A 10,624-nucleotide genomic window follows, 5' to 3' on the forward strand; every position below is an offset into this window, starting at 1 on the left:
TTAGATGCCACCACCCCTAATCATTCATTATCATCATGCAAGCCAGTACTGCTGCTTTGAATTATTCAAAATTCAGGCCAACCACCATGGTGGCTCTCAGCTTGACAGTAGTTGGGCTACAACCACCACGGTGGCTCTCACCTTCCTTGACAGTAGTCGGGCTACAAACACCGTGGTGGCTCTCACCTTAACAGTGTAGTCGGGCTACAAACTGCTATTCCATTCCCTTAACCATTTCCTCTTCTATCCCTCTCGAACATTTTGTTCTCTCTTGCAATCTCAAGCCTCCACCATTCCATTTCCTTCACTGCTTCATCTTCTATTCCTCTCGACCATTTCTTTCTTCCTTGCACTCTTCCTACAACTTCTATCCCCTCTCGCAATGGAACGTGCATAGTCTGAGAGCTCCTCACACAATCTTTCCTCCCCCTTGGCAGCATAGTGTGAGAGCCCCTCCTCCCCTGATCTTGAGATTGTGACATATGGGAGCTCCTCTCTCGCTATTCAAAAGCCCAATTTGAATGCTCTCCAAAACTTCACCAAGATGGTGCAAGAGGTGAATGTGGAGGAGGGGAAACTAGTCTGTCAAGGTCAGAGGATTACCATCAATGAAAGCGTGATTGAAAAGGCTCTAGGAATTTCTAGAGGCAGTTCGCAAGCACACTTTTTCGAGAAGTAGTGGAAGAGACAGGATATTCTAGACATGTACCCCAACGCTCAGATTAGTAAAGATGGTGGAGTCAAGATTTTGAGCTTGCCAACAGACCTCCAAGATGTGCTGAAGAAGACCATTCACTTCTTTCCTAATATGAGAACCTGCAAGTTCTGGTAGGTTCAAGCAGTAGTAAAGCAACTGAAAGGACGTGATGTATCTTTCTTAATGACAATCTCCAAGAGTGTGTTAACCAACTTGAAGAATTACGTAGATGGCAAATCCCAAGTGTCATCTCAGTCTGTTGGAGTTGCAATGCACCTGATGGCATCTACCCTCAAAGGGATTTTTGAGCAATACGAGAAGTAGATGTCTAAGAAGGTGACGTTTCTACAAGAGAAAGCCACTTATACAGCAAAGGCATTGCAACTTTAGAAAAGTATCAGGGGAGGTGTAGAAGCCAAGGTAGAGGAGGCACAAGCGAGGGCCTTATAGGAACAAGAGCAAGTTGAGGCCGCTACAAAATTGGTCGACATGGAAAGGAATAGAAGAGAAGAAGTAGAGAAGCACATGAAGGAGCTTCGAGATAGGCTCGAAGAAGTGAGAAATGATGGGGATATGGCAGACAAGGAGCTAGAAAAGATCCGAAAGGACCTTGAAGATCTGAGAGCAAAAAAGGAGGGTCTTCACAATTGGCTCTGCAGCATGCAGAATACATTGAACATTGAAAAAGACCAAATGATGGAGGAGTTGAAAGGGAGAATGCAGAAACCATAAAGGTGATGCAGGAACTGGGAGAGAGATTGAAGGCCAGAAAGGATGGGGCAGAGAGCATTCAGGGTGGAGAAGACAATGAGGTAGCTCCCTAGGCGAGGAAGGATGTAGAGAGAAGCCACGGTGGAGCAAGTTCGAGCCACCATGGTGGAGCTAGTTCCACCCACCGCAGTGGAGCAATTTGCAACAGCCACGGCGAGGGTTGTTTTTCAAAACATTGTTGGAAGTCCAAAGAGCAAGTTATAAGACCCTGTAAGAAGATCAGGATAGATGTTTTCACGAGCTTGCAGTGGCTTTTGACAGTTATGAAAAGCAATCCATCATCTTGTAAGATTTCCAAACTAGAGTGGAAGTCTTGGAAATCACCCATTTAGATTTTTCCTAGCAATTTATGCAGCTTCAACAGATGCTGAGGGAATTAGATGAAGTTGTTGCACAAAGTGAGCAAAAAGTGGAGGAGATGAAGGAGAACATCCTGAGCCTTAGGATGAGGGAGGAAGGAATGAAGAAGCAACTTCGTCATATACAAAGCAAGACTATGGTATTGACGACCGCAATAGTTAAATCAGATGCCTATCCTACTATGCAGTAGGGTCCGAAATGCATGGTTTGCCATACCCCCATCATAGATGACTGCTGTATCAGATGGCCTGCATGCTACCACCTTGTGCATATTTTTTGCTTTGGAGTGTTTGTGCATACAAAATCGCTATGTAGAGAATGCCGTTTGCCATTGCCCAGCTGATGGACAGATAAAATGTGCCTGCTTGCTACAGCTATCTACGACGAGAAAGTAGGTGCTACAACTCAATTTGCCATTTGGGCAAAAGATCTTAAAGACAATAAGCTCAAATTGAAGAACACCAAGACCGAACTTGACTGTGAGGAAAAGGAGCCTGAAGGGAGGAACCAACCCCCTTCAAGAAAGGAGCAAGAAGGGCCGAGCTGCAACTAGGAAGCTTAAATCAAGGAAAGAGGAAGCGGCATGAAGGGAAGTGTGGGCCCCTGCAGGAAGGAACCAGCCCCATTCGGGAAAGGAGCAAGGAGGGCCGAGCTTGCAATTAGGTAGCTCAACACGGAGTCCTTGAGATGTAATCTGAAGTAAAGGAGTCATTGAGATTGTAATCTATGTAATTTATGTGTAATCTATTGAATTGTTAATCTTCTCTAGAGTTTACTTGGGCAATGTTTTCTTAACCAAGTGACTAGATAGTGTCCTTTGATCCACACCAGCACGGTGATAATAATGAGACAAAAGATTTCGATTTGACAAGTAATGTGAGACCAAAGATTTCGATTAGATCAATAATGTGAGACTGAAAGATTTTGATTAGTGAACTATTGTACCATGAAAGATTTTGATTGAATGACTAATGTGAGATGAAAGATTTAGATTAGACAACTAACATGAGATTGAAGAATGAGAAGGTCAGACTCAATGAACTCTCTCCCTTATTAAGTGCAATGTAGACACAACTAAGAGCCCATTACAGAATCTAGTGCCAAAACTCTGTACACCGATCCAAACTTTGTACATTGATCCACCTACATCGAATCTACGGCATACACAAAAGAATTTGGAATGCTTTTGTTCTATCTTAAAAATGATGTTGGATGAAATCCTCACAGAAATAGACCCGAAGAAGGAGGAAAATAGCTACAAGGAGGACATGCTTCAGTGGTGGGTTTATTACTTGGAGTCGGCACAGACGGTGAATATTAATTTCCTTGGCTATTGTTTTTCCTGCTCATTTAAGGTACTTGTCAAGATCATGATGTAGGTTTCTTTTGGTAGGACATGATAGAGATGCAAAGATGTATAGACCGCAAAGACTAGGTTGAAGAGGTTCGCCAGCAAAAGGAGGAGTTACTATGGGCATATAAATCAAAAGAGTCAAGCAAGCAGAGTGTAATCTGAGTGTGTGAAGAGGTCTGCCATTGTGTAGCTGATTGGCCTCAAGAGCTGGGAGATGGGAGATTGTTGCTATAGAGAGGTTCATAAGATTGTTGGGAGTCTGGAATTTCCTTGAAAAAGCAAAATGTCGTTGTGTTTTGAAACAATAAAAATCTTGCAGACATTTATTGAACTTGTGGATATTCTCACAGTGCTCATAATACCTAATTGTGTATCGACTTGCTTCCATGTTAGTACTCAAATGTTTTAAGTGGCTCGGTGGTTTAAATTTGATGGTTAACTATACCCAGTCTAAAGGGCACTAGCACTGTGCAACAAATTTTAGGATAGCACGACAATAGTGTAGGGATAGCATGGTAGTACTGTAGGATAAGTTATTGCTAGCGTGGTGGTTGGTTGCAGTAGAATATGAACAGCCACTAGCGTGGTGGTTTGCTTCTATTATTACAAGATGAATAAATTCGTTATGGGAAACCAGCGCAGTGGTTGTTGGGATATATACTAAAAGCAAGCATGGGATGAAATATGACGGTTAATGAAACGATAAACAGTCTAAAGGGCACTGTTTTAGTATAGCATTGTGCAAAAAATTTTAGGATAGCATGGTAGTAGTGTAGGGATAGCACTATAGTAGTGCAAGATAAGTTATCGCCAACACGGTGGTTAGTTTGCACTAGGATATGAACAACTTACAAGATGAATGGATTTGTAGGATGTGTGGATTCATTATGGGAAACCAGCGGAGTGGTTGTTGGGATATACTAAAAACAAGCATGGGTTTTACCATTTGGGATTTACAAAAATAATTTAATAAAACCAACACGATGGTTGTTTGGGATATACTAAAAAGAAGCAATCTCAATACAAATTCCATTTTGTAGAACAAGTGGACATATTGTTTCCCTGCAATGAGACTAAATACATTTTCTTAGTACTATCTCAGTCGTCCTTGTCCACCACTCCAAGACACCCCAAGATGTGCTCATGTGTGCCTAAATCCAATTTGAAGACACTCTTGCCCTTCTTTCATTGTGGCACAGGTTGCATCTGGAACTTAATACCTCTTACTAGATGAGAGCACACACATGTTTGTGGACTCTTATGTAGTAGTTCGTAATTGTGGCCTTTCTTGGATGTTTTTTTGTACCAAAAAGCTCTGACTACTACATCGCACTTCTCATAGGTTGTTCCCCAATTATCCTTAAATATTTCCTCAACCTTGTACTTAGGTTTTGTGCACTATAACAGAAAGTATGGGTCATCTTCCTCGTTCTCCCTAGAATCTATGACAACTGCAAAGTTATCCCCCTCTTCTAGATAGTCATTGAGGTCCATGGCTATACCCAAAGAAATTCCACATCATGTCTAGACCGCTGGTCAAGGATTTGAACGCCTTGAGATGAAGTAGAATCCACGTGCTGATTTAAATTGAGAGGCAGCACCATCTGACCACACCCAATGTTGTTTAATATTTTCTACATGGGGATTTTCCTTTTTCAGCCATTCCCAATGCAGTAGAAAAGCATGCTGCACAAATAGGGTGTCATGTTCCCTATCATCTGAAATGTAAAAATGGTAAGTGCATTGCACTGACCTGAACACTTATGAGTTAGCAAGCAGATTGGAGGCGTGGAAGAATCAAGCAAATGATTGTACATGATATGCACAAGAATTGTTATCTGCTTGCTATACCCGTGAGCACTTTGTATCTCATCTTGTTCTTGAAAAGAATAATTTTTTGCAAAATCTATGACAGATACAATAGTGTCATTGGGAAAATTGGCAAGGCACATCCTGAACTACTTATCCTGCCAGCTGTTCGTGAAATTGTGAAGCACATATTTTGGGATGAATTAAACCATATGAGGATATCCTCATCCATGGGCCTAGATAACCTACCCATAAAGTGCACATCGAAGAGATCACCACCCTCGATGTCTATATGGGCATTGTAATGGGCATTGTACTCGGGTGGAGAGCATCTATGTGAAGATTACATAGATTTGTTTTCCTAGCATGGGTGACTAGCATGAGCAAGATTGTGCACTTGTTGATGCTCCCTCCAGAGTTTGCACAACATGTAATAAAACAGATTAGCAACTCATCTATATGAACACTTTGATATACATAATGGCTCAACTTTAAAAATAGTTTTCTAAGGGCTATCTGGATGAGCATTCTCTCACTGAGGAAACTAAAAGGTAAAGAAAGAGGTTAGGTCATCTAGATGATACAACCTACCTTAACTAGAGTATCACATGGATTTATATGAGTAGGGAATGTGCTTTAATAGGACATATCAATTGAATGAAAGCAATGATACTTAAGCAAATGATTGTTACTTTCTAATTGAAGCACAACAACTAAACCAGATACCAAATAGAAATAAGGTTTGATCCCTTACTCTATTTGAAGTCGACCATGAATGATGATGATGCTATCCCTCCAACTTGAAACCACCTCCAAGAAACTAGCATTCTTCTTTTTGTGTGAGAGGATCTTCTAGCCATCGTAAGCCCTTCTCTCAATGTGAGAGGGTACTAGAGAGAACCACAACTTGTGCAAAGTGAACTGACTAGAGACTTTGGATCTCTCTTCCTACGTTTAGCCCCACCCTCTATTGTTTATGTCTCTCCTTCCCCCTCTCCCTTATATTTAGTGTGCTCCTCTATCCCTCTGCTCAATCCCTCCTCTCTCACTATCTCCCTCTCCCTCTCCCTCTCCCTCTCTCCCTTTGCTCAACTCCCTCTCTCTTACTATTTGCCTCTCCCTCCTAGTGATGCCTGCCCCTATCAAGGAGAGTGGAAGAAAGGGAGAGCAAGCAGTGAGAGAGCGTACCGAGCAAACGATCATGAGAAAGAAATGCAAGGCAAGCTAGAAGGAGCATTGGGAAACCTGCTCTGTTAAAGGTCGGTATGGGAAAAAACATTCTCTATTAAAGATCGGTATAGAAAAGCATCTCAAAGTTGGTATATACCGACCTTTACACTTCTATCAAAGGTCTATATATACCAACCATTACACTTCTGTCATTGGTCGATATATACCCTTATGAGTTGGTATATACTAACCATTAACACTTTTGTCAAATGTCGGTATATACTAACCTTTTTAATCCCGTCGTACGTACCGACAATTAGCACACCAAGCATGCTAAACTTCGGTGCTTAATCACCGGAACATGGTCCATGTTTGTAGTGATTGCTTGCTTGTGCCTCGCTTGTGCGCATTTGAGTTGGAGTGCATTTTGGCCTCCAACTGAGGCAAGGCCTTGCCCTACCACTCACAATAGAGGTCACCACCCTTGACGTCTATATGCGCATTATACTTGGGTGGAGAGCATCTACAGGAAGATTACGTAGATTTCTTTTCTTAGCATGGGTGACTAGCATGAGCAAGACTGTGCACTTGTTGATGCTCCTTGTGGAGTTTGCATACCATATAATAAAATAGATTAGCAACTCATCCATATAAACACTTCGGTATGCATAATGGCTCAACTTTAAAAATAGTTTTCTAAGGGCTATCTGGATGAGCACTCTCTCACTGAGGAAACTAAAAGGTAAAGAAAGAGGTTAGGTCATCTACATGATACAACCTGCCGCAACTAGAGTATCACACGGATTTATGTGAGTAGGGAATGTGCTTTAATAGGGCATATCAACTGAATGAAAGTAATGACACTTAAGCAAATGATTGTTACTTTCTAATTGAAGCACAACAACTAAACTAGATACCAAATAGAAATAAGGCTTGATCCCTTACTCTATTCGAAGTCGACCACGAATGATGATGATGCTATCCCTTCAACTTGAAACCACCTCCAAGAAACTAGCGTTCTTTGACTTTTCGTGTGAGAGGATCTTCTAGCCATCATAAGCCCTTCTCCCAATGTGAGAGGGTAATAGAGAGAACCACAACTTGTGCAAAGTGAAGTGAGTAGAGACTTTGGATCTCTCTTGCTACGTTCATCCCTAGCCTCTCTTGTTTATGTCTCTCCTTCCCCCTCTCCCTTATATTTAGTTTGCTCTTCTATCCCTCTGCTCAATCCCTCCTCTCTCACTATCTCCCTCTCCCTCCCCCTCTCTCCCTTTGCTCAACCCCCTCTCTCTTACTATTTGCCTCTCCTTCCTAGTGATGCCTGCCCCTGTCAAGGAGAGTGGAAGAAAGGGAGAGCAAGGAGTGAGAGAGCATACTGAGGGAACGATCACGAGGAAGAAATGCAAGGCGGGTTAGTTCAAGTGTCCCATGACTTAGTTTAATTGTGAAGGGGGAAGGCAACTAACTAATAGAGGGGACGGTTCCATTGCGCCTACAAATAAAAAAAAACACCTCACCTCTTCCCCCCCGTATACGTCACTACCAATGCCAAAGATACGTATAAATGTATAAAGAACGATCCTCTCTCAGCTCTAGTTTAAGGACCCACCTGCCTCAATAGGAATAATAAACGCGTCTATTGAAGCTTAGGTTGAGGAAAATGCTGTGACATTTAAGATTCAAACGTCCCAATTGATGAGGGGAAATCCAGAAAGAAGCTGCGAATAATATATGAGAAAAGATTGTACACTTAACTTGTATTGATTGGGGGGAAAGAAATTGGCTGAAGAAGCATCAATCTTTATGTTTATGCAGAGCTTGGGTACATTGAGTGATAATTTGGTGCGACGACCATCGCTGGCTTCAGCTCTCGAGTGAAGACGGCGACCAAAAGCTCAATGTAAAATGGTGACGTTGACCTTGAGAACAGCTGAAAAGCCTTTTATAGAATGCGTCTGAACAAGCGCGTATCCTTGTGCATGTCTGAAGTGTCCAGTTCCGCCCACTACTGCGACTTCTCTTACAGGCAAATTAATTTGATCTATTCCCTGTATGCTGATGCTGCTTTCATTGTATCTTGCGCCGTGGAAAACGCAAGTGAATAGGAGCACCAGGCTATATCCTTGGAGTGAGTTCAATGTGTACATGCCTTGCGCCCTTCCCACCGTCCTCGAAGTCGGAACCGGCCCTCGAGTGAGCAGGTCGTCGATCACAAACACAGTTCCGAACCTAAGCTTGGAGAAATTACTAGAGGCAGCGGCTACGGGCACAGCAGTTGTTCCAGGGCCAGACACGATATCGTGCATGTAGAAATGCATATCAGTTCGTCTGGGTATTCCACTGTGCTTGGCCTCAAAGCTGGAACTCGGAAAGCTACAAATTAGGAAGAGGAGGAGGACGATGTGAGGCATTGTGGCTAGACGGGAGGTGGAATTGAGAGGCAAGACGAAGAATTTGTAGCTGGTTGTAGGACGACGCCACTACCAACGATTAACTGCAAAAAAGCAAGCTGCAACGTACAAAGGGGGAGACGTTATCTGCACGCCTGGGGCTTCCGGAAGATGGAAGATGATGACGGCCGCATATGAAACTCAGCGTTGCGTCTATGCAAAGCCAAAAGAAATTAAATCGTCCATGGAAAGCCAAAGAAATTGTAAGTCTGCTTACTTTTTGCAAGTGCGCTGTACATTTTCAACTTGAAAAGTTAACCTCCAACACCTTTAGCAGTCGAAAAGTCCTCGAGTCTCACTAAGAAAAGTGCTCGAGTCCAGCTTGAGCACAAAGAGAGCACCCAGGTAAAAGTTAACCTCCAACACCTTTAGAAGTCGAAAAGTCCTTGAGTCTCACTTAGAAAAGTGCTCGAGTCCAGCTTGAACACAAAGAGAGCACCCAGGTACAAATCATGTTGAACTTCATTATGGGAAGCCTAACTGAAATGATTAAGCACAATTTAGTTCTCAAAGATTGCTGTGCATGATTCGGTCCAGCTTTAAACATCTTCCTACAAAAACCTCAAATAATGTTGAATAAAGTTTCTTTGGTTAGACTTTCATAAGATATTATTTTTACACATGGCATAAGATTGCTAAATAATTTAATATTTGGTGCAAGCAACATCTTCAGGAGCAACCTATCACAATTCAAACATACATAGGTTTCAAATAATGATGATTCTCAAACATACATGATGATTCTCACCTCTCTTTTTCCCTTTTCTTTCTCTTTTTCCCTCTTTCAATCATGTCAATAATATAACATAATCATAATTACATTAATGCATCACGATTATCGATACACTAATCCTAGAGCTTAGAATACCTGTAAGGCATTGAGAAAGCTTAGAATCCTATAGCCTAACATTGAGCAAGCATTTACAGACTCCTGCATTCTTTGAATTAGAGTGACACAAGTCTGTATCTGCTTGCTCAATGGTAGGCTATTGAAGCTTCATGTGGGGAAAAAGAGAGAAGGAAAGAGAGGAGAAAAGAGAAGAAAAGAGAGGAGTAAAATGAGAGAAAAAGAGAGGAGAAAAAGGAGAAAAGAGAGGAGAAGAAAGACAGAAAAAGAGAGGAGATAAGAGAGAAAAAGAGAGAAAGTGAAAAGAGAAAAAGTGGGGATAAAAGAGAGAAAAAGAGAGGAAAATAGAGGAAAAGAGAGGAGAAAAAAGAGAGAAAACGAGAGGAGATAAGAGAGAAAAAGAGAGGAGAAAAGAGACGAAAAGAAAGGATAAAAGAGAGAAGGATAAAAGAGAGTCACAATTCAAAAATACATAGGCTTCAAATAATGATGATTCTCAAAACAAACAACATCCAAATAATGAGTCAAATTAATGCAAGAGCTAACCTCATTAAGGCCGAGACACTTGTATCCGACCACCCATACTTTGATTGCAGATTCAAAATTGAGAGACAAGCCCATAGTTTAGACATCCTAGCACCCTTGTACAACTGTGTTCATTGCAACTCTCGCATATTGACCTCAGACTCTGACATCATGTGTACATGTGATGCAGTGTCCCTAAAAATAGAATCCATCATGTCCACCATACCCTCGTCATCATCTGACACATCCGCGAGACTATAGTCTTGCTCAAAGTGTGAAGGTATATGCACACCCTCGCCACTCTCCTCATCCTATCTCAAGATTTCGTGTAAATATAAGACTTGTCTCAAGGTTTTGTGTCATAATGGTATCCAATATTAATCACAAACTCAAATAGCATTGACTTACTGATGATCCATCACCACGTGCAACACCAACATTGGGTACTGGTTCGGGCTCCTCCCCATACATCCGCAAGTGGCACATGACAATATGACATTGATGTTGTACTTCTCACTTGCAATGAGTGCAATGACAATACAACCTCTCCATAAGCCACTATGCGCTCCTGGGCATTGGCGCATCATCTGATGAGCTTCCACTCGTTCCTTCCATCTATACACTTCAAAAATCACAACATG

At 41.9% G+C, this 10,624-nt stretch overlaps 1 pseudogene; it reads right to left on the reverse strand.

Annotated features, from left to right (window-relative positions):
- Positions 1–7,947: 7,947 nt before the first annotated feature.
- LOC147895662 (dirigent protein 2 pseudogene) lies at positions 7,948–8,783 on the reverse strand (annotated as a pseudogene).
- Positions 8,784–10,624: the final 1,841 nt, after the last annotated feature.

Source organism: Dipteris shenzhenensis, chromosome 12 (genome assembly GCF_047967505.1).
Source record: "Dipteris shenzhenensis isolate YYH24624 ecotype China chromosome 12, Dip_SZ_1.0, whole genome shotgun sequence".
Lineage (NCBI taxonomy): Eukaryota > Viridiplantae > Streptophyta > Polypodiopsida > Gleicheniales > Dipteridaceae > Dipteris > Dipteris shenzhenensis.